Source organism: Lycium barbarum, chromosome 5 (genome assembly GCF_019175385.1).
Source record: "Lycium barbarum isolate Lr01 chromosome 5, ASM1917538v2, whole genome shotgun sequence".
In the NCBI taxonomy this organism is placed as follows: Eukaryota; Viridiplantae; Streptophyta; class Magnoliopsida; order Solanales; family Solanaceae; genus Lycium; species Lycium barbarum.
In genome coordinates, this window is record NC_083341.1 from 79,469,365 (window position 1) to 79,479,333 (window position 9,969).

The window sequence follows — 9,969 nt, forward strand, 5'->3', positions numbered from 1 at the left end:
GGATCCCTCTGTGGAATCTCGAGTTGCATCGCACAATGGTATCCCAGCTATCATCTTCAAAGCCAAAGACTTTAATGGGGTCATGGAAGAAGAGTGCAAATGAAAGCAAGGCCTCCAATTGAGAAAATTAGATCCAAATTTGCAGAAAAAATCACTATTAGGGGCCACCCTAAGATTAGAGTTTTTAATTATCGCTCTGTTTTTCTAGATTTTTCAAATAAGGATGATTTTGAAAATTTATGGTTTAGACATTCTATTGAGATTGAAGGTCAGGTCATGTGGTTGGAGAAATGGAGTTCGAATTTCAGACCGGATGAAGATTCTCCAATTGTACCAGTTTGTGTTCTCTTACCTAAATTTCTCTTTCATTGCCATGCTTGGAACTACTTAAAACAAATTGTAAGACCTTTGGGCACACCTCTGTCCATGGATGCTGCTACTGGTTACAGGACTAGGCCTATTATGGCTAAAGTCAGGGTTGAAAGTAATCTTACTAAACCCAAAATTAATGTTATATGGGTTGGAACTGAAGATGAAGCTTGCCCGCTCAAAGGTTTCACTCAAAAGGTTGAATATGAAAATGCTCCCAAGCTTTGTAAACATTGCAAAATATTGAGACACTTTATCATTCAGTGTAGAAAAGTGGAACAAAAAATGGCTGAGCACAAGAGTGAAAATAATAAGAATTCCAAGGAAGACGATCAAAATTGCTCTAAAGAAGAAGGTGTAGTGAAAAATTCTGAACAACAAAAGAATGATGTGGCTGACCAACAAGGAAATGGAAATGATACTGGAGAAAAGAATGATGGGGAGCTTCTTCCTCAAAATGGTACTAAAGAGGATAAGAATAAGAATAACAATAGGAAAGAAATACAAGTTCATAATGAAATGGGAAAAAGGAAAATAAACAAGGCTACCTATGAAGAAGGAAAGCATAGAAAGGAGGTGCACAACAACAATGCTACTCAAAATGAGGAGACTGAACTTCAGAAACAGGCCATTTAAAGACTGGTTCTGAAAAGTCCAGGTCCGCTAGAAACAATGGTCTTGATTACACTCAAAGTCAAAGAAACTTGATTTCCACTCACTTAAGAGGAAGAAGCAAAAATAAGGAGAAAATAAAAATCAACATAAATAAGTCTCATTCCAAATCCAATGCAAATGGAATAAGGCAAAGACAAAGTTCTCCCGCATCAATTATTTCATGATCAGTGCAATATTTTGGAATATTAGGGGGGTTAGGTCTCAAAAATCATATTATAGACTTAGAACTCTTGTGAACACCAATAGAGTGACTTTTGTTGCAATATATGAGCCATTCATGGATGTAAGTAAGATGGAAGGTTACAAAAGATATTTTTGTTTCGATCACTGTATGGCTAATATTAATGGCCAGATCTAGTGCTTTTGGAATGGTCTTGATCACACTATTAGTATTGCTAATACTGATCAACAACTCACTCTCAACATGAAGGATCATCCAAATGAGGATAGAACCTTTGTGACTACTATTTATGCTAAATTCACTCCTACAAAAAGGGAAGAACACTGGGAGAGTATTACTAATGTAAAGAGTCTTATTAATGACCCATGTTATATGGGGGGGGGGGGAGTGACTTCAATGTCATCATGGATCCTGATAAGAAATTAGGTGGTTTACCTCACAAAATGAGAAAAAGTATGGATTTTATCAACTATATGGAATCTTGTGGTCTTAGAGACATTGGTTTTACTGGTCCCAAATTCACTTGGTGTAATTATTGGAGGCCTAGCAAAAGAATATGAATGAGACTAGATATGATTCTAATAAATGATGAATGGGTGCTGCAATTTCAAAACAATGATGTCAAACATTTTCTTAGGTCTGGTTTGACCACGGACCTCTTCTTCTTAAATGTTCTTGTGATCAGCAGGATCATATTAAATAGTTCAAATCATTAAATTTCTAGGCTGATCAACCTGGTTTCATGGACATTGTCGAAGCCTCTTGGGATGAACATATTAATGGTAATGACATGTGGAGATGGCAAACCAAGTTGAAGAATATGAGTAGAGCTCTTAGTCAATGGTCCATAGAACATATTTGTGACATTCATGAACAAGTACATGATTGGGAGGCGAAAATAGAAATCTTGGAAGAGTGGATCTTATGCACAACACTGAACAGGGCAAAGAGAATCTTAATAGAGGTTATGCTGAATACACTAGATGGCTCAACATGCAAGACTCCTTGTTGAAACAAATAACCAAACTTTAGTGGTTCAAGGATGGTGACAAAAATACTAAGTACTTTCATAGTGTCTTAAGGAACAGAAGAAAAAGATTGCAGAATAAAAGGATCAAGAACTATAAAGGTAGATGGGTTTAAGGTAATAACAATGTTTCCAAGGCTGCTATCAAGTATTTCAGAAGGCATTTCAACTTACATATTCCTGATAGAGACAGTAGGATAATGGATTGCATACCAAAGATCATCATTGATGAAGATAACCATAATTTGAGCAAGATGCCTAATGAGGATGAGATCAAAGAAGCAGTATTCAACATGAGTAAGGAACGCTCAGCTGGACTTGATGGCTACAATGGAATGTTTTTTCAAACTTGTTAGTCTATTATTAAAAATGATGTTACTGCTTCTGTATATGATTTTTTTTGTAAGGAAAAAGCTAACCAAGTATTCTTCTCATACTTGTCTTACTTTGATTCCCAAGATTGATTCCCCTACTAGTTTTTCTAATCTCAAGCCCATAAGCTTGAGTAATTATACTAACAAAACCGTTTCAAAAATTCTTGCTAGTAGACTAAATCCATTGTTAACTAACTTGATTTCTGAAAATCATAGTGGTTTTGTCTCTGGAAGATCTAACACAGATAATGTGATGCTCACTCAAGAGATAGTCCATGGCATTTCTAAAATCAATAAAGGGGGAAATGTTGTCTTAAAATTGGATATGGCCAAAGCCTATGACAGGCTATCATGGTCTTTTGAAAAATGTTTTAAATAGGTTTGATTTCAATGATGAATGGAATGACTTAATTTGGAGAAGCATCTCTAGTGTTTGGTACTCCCTAATCATCAATGGAACTAGACATGGTTTTTTCACCTCCTCACATGGCCTTAAGCAAGGTGATCCTATTTCTCCTTCTCTGTTTATTATTGCTGCTGAGGTTCTTTCTAGGTCCCTTAATAGCTTGTTATATAACCAGAATTCCACTCCTTTTTTCCATGCATAAAAATGGTCCTCAAATTACTTGTTTGGCTTATGCTAATGATATTGTTATTTTCAGTAGTTGCAACTCTAAATCCATTAAGTTGGTTATGGATAAAATAAGGAAATATGAGTCTGTTTCTAGTCAAATGGTCAATAAGGATAAAAGTTTCTTTCTAACTGGGCCTAAAACCCGTGCTTACTGGATTAATAGGATTAGAAACAAAATTGGTTTTTTAGATAAAAAAATTCTTTTCACTTACCTTGGCTATCCTATTTACATTGGTAGAAAAAGAATGTTCTATTTTTATAGCGTGCTTGCAAAGATTATTAAAAGGCTCAATGCATGGCGAGATAACATGCTCTCTTGTAGAGGAAGACATCTTCTCATTAAAAGTGTGATTTAATCTCTCCCTATTTATATTCTATCTTCCATTTACCCCCCTAAAGATACTTTGGAACTCATTGAAAAACATATTGCTAATTTCTTTTGGGGTGCTGTTAATGGTAAAAATAAGTACCATTAGACTTCTGGGGAGTTGTGCTTTCGAAAAAATGAGGCTGGTATTGGCATTAAAGGGATGAATGACATCTCTAATACTCTTACTGTGAAAAGATGGTGGCAATTCAGAACAAGTAAGTCTATTAGGGCTGATTTTTTAGCTGCTAAATACTGCCATAGGATGAGTCCTGTGGGTAAGAAGTGGTGTCCTGGCAATTCTCAAGCATGGAAACATTGACTATGGGCTAGAGACCAATGTGAAAAGTTCATTTCTTGGAGGATTAATGATGGAAATTGATGTTTTTGGTGGGATAATTGGACTAAGATGGGCTGTCTTGCACAACTCTGTCTAACTTTTATCACTAGACTCAATTTCAAGAAGAAAGTCAAGGAATTTATGGACAACAACACTTGGAATGCTCAGAAACTCTATGATACTCTGCCTAGTCATGTTGCATTACACATTCTTTCTATTGAGTTGGGACAAATGGAGAAAGGACCTATGCTATATGCAAAATGACTGATGATGGTCACTTCTCTAATAGCACTGCTTGGAAGCTTATTAGAAAAACAGACAGCCTAATGACATTTTGAACAACATTTCGCACAAATCAATGCCATTCAAACATTCTTTTTTTGTGTTGGAGACTATTCTTTGGAAGAGTTCCTATCAATAAAGGTCTCAATACTACTAGTTCCCAGAGTCACACTGATTTTTTATGTTGTTTAACACCAAAAAATGAAACTGTTCAACATGTTTTTGTCGAAAGTAAAGTTGTTGACTATGTGTGGAAGGCTATGGGTAATCCTCTAGGAATAACACATGAACATATTCCTTTAAGAGGATTACTTAATGAATGGTGGAAAAAGAAGCCCAAGAACAAAGTTCACAAACTTGTGCTTCAAGCTGTTCCTGTCACTATTTGTTAGGAAATTTGGAAATCCTGGTTTGCTTGCAAGTATGGATACAGCAACAGTTTTTACTTGTATAAAATGGTCACACAATGCACATGGAATATCAAAGTTGTTTTACAAGATGCCTATCCTACTTTAGATACTAGAGAAAACTAGACCAATTTGTGCAGTAAGATTGAGAGGCTCAGACCTGTTATCAGAAGTAGTCCTGTCAAGTGGAATAAACCTCAGGCTGGTATCATCAAAACCAATACTGATGGGAGTTTCATTAGAGAAACTGGTAAGGCTGGGATAGGAGGTGTACTCAAGAATGAGAATGGAGATTTCATGTTTGCATTTTCTGTCCTAGTACAAGCTTTAAGTAGCAATCAAGTTGAAGCCACTGTTCCAAGATTTGGAGTGGATTGGTGCATTCAACATGGTCATTCTAACATTCACTTTGAATTGGACTCTCTTCTAGTCACAAATATGCACATACATCAAGACACTAGCAATTTGAAGCTCAAGAATATCATTAACTGCACTGCCAGAATGCTCGACAACACTACTTATCAAATATCTCATTGCTATCGCGAAGCTAACCATGTTGCTGACTTATTAGTGAAGATGGATGCATCAAGTGGAAACAGGACCTTATATTACTCTCTAAATGATCTCCCTAGAGAGGCAAAGGGGCTATTTCAAGTTGATAAATGGCAAATGCCAACTTTTAGGAGAAGATATGAGAATTGTAATTATCTTGTAAGCTAAACTATTTTGTATTATCCGGAAGGAATTTGTATAGGCTGCTTCCTTCCTTATGATTGCTTGTCAATCCTTTTTGTAGAATAGAGGCAAGACCCCATGTCGCCCTCTAATCATTGTAAGTATTTTACTTATCAATTAAATGGTAGGGGTCCAAGCCAAACGCCTCACACTTTAGGCTCACAACTAATGGTGATGGCTTTATTATAAAATAAAATAAAATAAAAAGGAAAAAAGTCATTTTTAAATGTTGATAATTATTGACATGGAAAACACTCATAACCACGTTTTCAGAAACTAGAAAAAGAACGAACCAACACACTAGTAATTCGCTAATAGATTTCATACTTTATGATCTTCGTGCTCTATAATTGATAACAGTTATAAATAACAAGTGTAAGGAACTTGGCATACCTTGTCCTACAGTTGTGCTAAACTTGAGCTTCCACTCAATGCGTATATTGTTGAGAAAATTAGGAGCTTGACGAGAAAGAGGGTCCTGGGAGGGAGTCAAATTAGCTATAATTTTAATGTTTTGGCTCCGCATGAACTCCTTACGATCTAAATCACTGATCATATATTTCCCGTTTGCTACTATGACCTTCAGTTGTGTACATTAATGGGGAGTAACTCCCTGTTTTGTACTATTTGTTCATTTATAAAAGAGTTAATGGTCAAAATCATAACTGAACTATCACTCTTTCGCGAGTTTCACACCCAACTTCCCATTTTAAATGAACTATCACAACCTATGTATTGAAACACACCTCAAAGTTGATTAAGCCAACTATCAACTGTTCTCTTTTCCTACATGAACTATCACCTAAGTGTGTTTCGATACTTAGATGGTGATAGTTCATGTAGAAAAAAAGAACAACTGATAGTTGAAGTATGAAACTCGAGAAAAAGTGATAAGTTAGGTGTGTGTTTTACCATTATATTATCTCTTTATAAAATTGTTAGTTGCTCCAGAGTCCACTAGTACTACAACTTCTTTTTCTTAGCCACTCTTTTGACTCTACATGTATTCTGATTGAGGCAAATAGCCTCAGTTGGATCAATGAGCTTTCTGCTACAACATATTCCTCATTTCTATGTTCTAATTCTTCAGTATCATCATCTATCTCCTCCTCCCATTGATGAGATTTAAAATTGAACTAAAATTCAGTAATTACAGGAAATAGAGGTTGTTTATTGATGTTAATCTCAAGCACTGAAATTACAATGAAAGAAAATAACAACTGAAATGATAGAAATATCAAATTAACTAGCTATGTAGTAGGAATTCCATGAAAGACTTGAGATCACCATATAAATGTATCATAGATACGAATTGACTAAAGTTTTATCTCAGCCTTACACTTGTCCTCCTTATTCTTCTTAATTATCAACTTTTAGCTATACTTGTTGGCAATGCTCAGAAGAGTAGTAAAAAGTTGTTGTGGCTTAGACATCATGGTCACGTGGTCAGAGTCCTGGATCTCTTCCACTTCATCGGGTGGATTCTTTTCAATCATGGACCATAAAAATTCCTTCTTCAGAGCTTTATTTTCAGCAGCAACAATGAACACTCGCTTAACTGATCCATACCTTTTACTTGAAAGAACTATCTCCTTAGAAACATCTTCCACATCATATAAATAAAATGGCCTTACTAGTGTAGTGGCCAAAGCCAAATCCTAACACCAAGAAGGGAAAAAAAACTGATTTAAATCAGTTCCAAGTTGATGTTACGATTAAATACTTGAATAGATTTGTAATTTGGATAAACTATTAAAATATTCCAGTCGGTAATTCCTACCAATAATTTTTTGGTGAAAGAAGTCACTTTAGGACCATTCTCATGACCAGAACAATAGAACTTATTGGCTATTTCAATTACAATATATATTTGTATTATGATTTGCTTACCTTAATTGGGCTCAGCTGGTAAACATTAGTTTCCAAGAACTTTGGACCTAGGATGCCGGTGGTTGGAGGATTCGTAGGTCCATTATCATACGTAACATGATTGTCAAGTTCAAGTATTACCCTGCGTGCCTACAACGAAGAATAATTAGTTCAAACATGTAAAAATTTAAATAAACATAACGGATCATCTCATGACTAATGTTGGAAATGTACCTCAGTGTAGACAGTGGTTGTATCCAAATTTGGACCAGGCATTAGAGCACTGAGAAATACAGCAACTGAAATTTTTTCTGGGAAGATTTCCATGGCTTTAGAAATGGCGAGTCCACCAGTGCTATGGCCTACAATAATTACTTTTTTATCTGCGGGAAGTGAAGCCATGAACTCCACTAGTGGATTCTAGTAATCAGAATAACGTGGGACCTCGAGGACCTGTTTCGGATTGATTCCTGAAGCACCCAAGTCAATCGCTGTTACATTATGTCCTGAAGATCTCATCAATGCTACAATCTTGTACCAGGACCAGGCTCCATGGCCTGCCGTATGAACTAGCACAAAGTGCTTCTTAGCTTTACGTCCTGACAAGGTTGCATCTGCATATGGCAACAGTAACTTGCTTTTCTCCATTTTTTTTTCTTCTTCTTTTGAATGATGAGCTCATAATTAGTATGAACCATTACAAGGTAACTTTATATTGGGAGGAGTTTGGCTTCTGCTAACCTACGTCCATGGAGAAGCAACCCCACGTTGAATATTATTTTGTACTCATTAGTAAAAATTTTAACATGGATGGGCTGATGATAAAATTAGCCTACGAATTATGAGCCACCAATTGGGCATATTTTCATGGCAGGTACCTAGTTGATTTAAACCTCAAACAGGTAGTTTCCTAATTTTTGAGAGCACAAAAAGGAACAAATTAAAAGTACTGTGGCCTAACCTGCTTTTGTTTCGTATTCCCTTTTTATTTTTCGTTTTCCTTATTTCTTTCTTATTTATGTCTGTTGTCGTCTATTTTTTTTTTTTAATTAATCACTTTTCCTCCGTAGTTAGCTAGATGTGTAGAACTCTGCTTCTTCATAAAACAAAATTGTACTGAGGTGAAATTTTCAATAGTCCGTCAATAAAACCCTCAAACAAGTAGTTTTGTGATTTGTTGAGAGCACAAAAAGGTGTTCAAAAAAAAAAAAAAGTACTCCATTTTTAGATATTAAAAAAGGGAAGTATTCCATCATATACGGGTGGTGGCCCAGCCTACTTTTATAAGAAACGAGAAAAAAGAAGAAAATATTATAAAGTATTCCTCTTTTTCTCTTTTTTTTCTTTTTCATCAAATATTAAAGGGACACAGGAGACTCAACAATTATATAAAGTTTTATGATTTAAATAATGTATCGTAATTACAACTCAAGTGAAAATCATAAAATAAAAATATTGCCATTTTTTTATGAATTTGTGAGAATATAATTTCTGTACTTGTAGATAGAAATAGATTTTTTGGGTAATTATTAAATTGATTTCACTCATGATATTTCATATGGCAATTGTTTATGCTAGTTAAATGTAGTGATTTAAACTTATTTTTAAACGAAACTAAGGAAAATGAACTAAATTCATTAAATGAACCTCAAGAATTAGTTGTTCTTCATATATAGTTTATGACTAAAAATATTAATTTTCTGTTAAAATTGCAATATATAGTAATTTCATATTTTTTTAAATAATTAAATTTTAATATAAAATATTAAGTTAATCTAATTCAATTTAATTTCACAGTTTAGTCAAATTGACTTTTGGGAAACGAAAAGTGTCACTTAAATTGAAAAGAAGGGAGAGAGTAATTACATTAATAAGATCTAATAATGCTGCAGTTGGAAGAGAAAATGTGGCTCCAAAGTTGCTTAAACTTTATCAAAATGTATGATGACAAATAATGTAAATGATAATCTAATACTTCCTCCGGTCTATATTATACGATGTTTTTATCTCGGGCATACCTCTTAAGAAATTACTTACCCTTAAAAGGTAAGAAGTGTGTTTACTAAATTACCCTCCTTAGTCCTTCTCTTTCACAATTCAAAATAAATAATCTTTATATGATAAAAAAAGGTTTGAATAGTTCTTTTTTTCGAATTTACCCTCATTAGATAAATGAATTTTTACATAACTAATAATACCATGTAGCCTGTGGAATGGACTTAAAACAAAGACAGCCAATATAAAAAGTGAAATTGGAAGAAAAAGGCAACACATGTAGAAGCTTGAATGATTGATGTCATAAGGATCAAAATTACTAAAACGTCCCCGTGAAGACTACAAAAATTGGTTATCCTCCCTTATATATATATATATATATATAGTAGTAATTTCTATCTTTTGTAGTCCAAGAGTTCTTTCTTGGTCCTTTTTTTCTCCATAGCATGGCTAGAGATGTGTAGAGCTCTACTTCTTCATTTAACCATGTTTGTACTGAGAAATTCCTACCACAATCATCATGGAATATAGATCGACTATCCGTTAGGAAGAAAACATATACACCCAAACGTATTGGTGATAGTGTTAATTATGCTACTAGCTAGCAAGATTAAATAATGTACTTTAGATGTCATGCAAATAATTAGTAGAAACTAGCAACATTCAATTGTATTTAATTCCATCAACATAAACGACTCCCCAGTGAAAGATGCA

At 34.5% G+C, this 9,969-nt stretch overlaps 1 pseudogene; it reads right to left on the reverse strand.

The window, feature by feature from the left end:
• Positions 1 to 6,516: 6,516 nt before the first annotated feature.
• On the reverse strand, positions 6,517 to 8,444 carry LOC132642529 (methyl jasmonate esterase 1-like; annotated as a pseudogene).
• Positions 8,445 to 9,969: the final 1,525 nt, after the last annotated feature.